General features: G+C 39.1%; 1 non-coding gene across 1 annotated transcript; it reads left to right on the top strand.

The window, feature by feature from the left end:
• The first annotated feature begins 1,019 nt into the window (after positions 1-1,019).
• Positions 1,020-1,124, top strand: LOC136396203 (small nucleolar RNA U13). Its single transcript, XR_010749600.1, has one exon. It is a non-coding gene; the product is annotated as a small nucleolar RNA U13 (small nucleolar RNA).
• Positions 1,125-2,233: the final 1,109 nt, after the last annotated feature.

Below are 2,233 nucleotides of genomic sequence, written 5' to 3'. Positions count from 1 at the left end.
CCCCTGGTGGGCAGAGCGCCGGCCCTGGTGGGAGTGCCGGGTGGATCCCTAGTCAGGCTGCATGCGGGGATGTCTGTCCTGACTGTCTCTCCCGATTCCGAGCTTCAGAAAAAATACAAAAAAAAAAAAAGAAAGAAACTAAAGAAAATACAAATAAATGGAAGCATATACCATGCTCATGGATAGGCAGAATTAACATCATTAAAATGTCCATACCGTCAAAAGCAATCTATAGATTCAATGTAAATCCTATCAAATTACCAATGGTATTTTCCACAAAACTAGAACAAATAATTCACAATTTGTATGGAACCACAAAAACCCTCAAGTAGCCACAGCAATCTTGCCAGAATGAACAAAGTAGGTGGTATCAGGCTACCTGATATCAAACCACTCCTACAAGTCTATAGCAACAAAAACAGTATGGTACTCAGCACAAAAACAGACATTACAGAGCCCGGAGAGTAGTCAGAGGTAGAGATCGATCCAGATACACCAACGTTGCATCTTCAATCCCTGGTCAGGGTCATACAAAAATCAATCAATGAATGCAGAAATAAGTGGAACAACAAATTAGATGTTTCTCTTTCAAATCAGTAAATTAAAAATTTTTTACATCATCATGTAAAAAACAACACCCAGGCATATAGACAAATGGAACAAAATTCAGAGCCAGAAATAAACCCACATCTATATGGTCAATATTTGACAAAAGAGGCAAGAAATATATATACATGGGATAAAGACAGTCTAATCAATAAATGTTGGGAAAACTGGACAAATACATGCAAAAATGAAACTAGCACCACCTAATTTATTACATACAAGAATAAACTCCAATAGATTAAACACTTAAATATATGACTGGGAATCGATAAAAATCTAACCTTAGCAATATTTTTTCTGCCTATATCTCCTCAGGCCAATGAGACAAAAAGAAAAAATAAACTAATGAGGACTACATCAAACTGGAAAGTTTTGCATCAACAAAGGAAACACCAACAAAATAAAGACAACTGATCCTTTGTTGTGTTCATGAAGTGAGATGATGGGTGTTCACACTTTTGTGTGACATGTGCTCCACAAACCTTGTACAGCATTGGCACATTACCCTGTCTTGGATGAGAATAAAAAACAAAAATACACCAACAACAAAAAAAAACAAATGAAAAAACAACTTACTTAATGGGATAAGATATTTGCCAATGAGACAGCTGACAAGGGATTAATATATATACTCATAAGACACAACACCAAAAAAACAAACAAACAAAAAAACACATCACACAATTGACTTAAAAAATGGGCATACATGACCAGGTGGTGGCACAGTGGATGGACATCAAGCTGGGACCGCTGAGGACCCAGGTTTTGAGACCCTGAGATCCCTGGCTTAAACGAGAGCTCATCCAGCCTTGAGTGCGGGGTTGCTGACTTGAGCATGGGAACATAGACATAACACCATGGTCTCTGGCTTCAGCCCAGGGTTGCTGACTTGAGCAAGAGGTCATTGCTGGCTCAGCCAGAGGCCCCCCACCCACCCCGCCTCAGTCAAGATACATGTGAGAAAGCAATCAGTGAACAGCTAAAGGTGTTGCAACTACGAGTTGATGCTTTTCATCTCTCTCCCTTTCTGTCTCTCTGTCGCTCTCTCTCACGCCCCATGTGTGCCCAAACAAACAAACAAATAAATAAAGGAACCTGAATAGACACTTTTCCAAAGAGGGCATACAGATAGCCCAGAGATATATGAAAAGATGCTCAGGTCACTAATCATCAGAAAAATCCAAATTAAAACTACATCGAGATATCACTTCATAGCCATCAGAATAGCTATCATCAATAATCAACAAACAGTGTTGGCAAGAATGTGGAGAAAGGAACCCTAGTGCACTGTTGGTAGGAACACAGATCGGTGCAGCCACTGTGAAAACAATATGGAGGGTCCTCAAAAAATTAAAAATGGAACTGCCTTATTACCTAGGGGTTCCACTTCTGGGTATATAGCTGAGGGGACACAAACCACTAATTCAAAAGAATATATGTGCCCCTATGTTCATTGCAATGTTATTTATAGTAACCAACATATGGAAGCAACCCCAAGTGCCCATCAGTAGAGACAAGTGAATAAAAGGCTTTGGTATTTATATACAATGGAATATTACTTGGCCATACAAAGAATAAGATCATCAACAATATGGATGGACCTAGGGTGTATTATGCTAAGTGAAAT

Source organism: Saccopteryx leptura, chromosome 2 (assembly GCF_036850995.1).
Source record: "Saccopteryx leptura isolate mSacLep1 chromosome 2, mSacLep1_pri_phased_curated, whole genome shotgun sequence".
NCBI lineage: Eukaryota > Metazoa > Chordata > Mammalia > Chiroptera > Emballonuridae > Saccopteryx > Saccopteryx leptura.
Note: the sequence above shows the minus strand (reverse complement) of the source record. Positions and strands in the feature narration are given on the sequence as shown.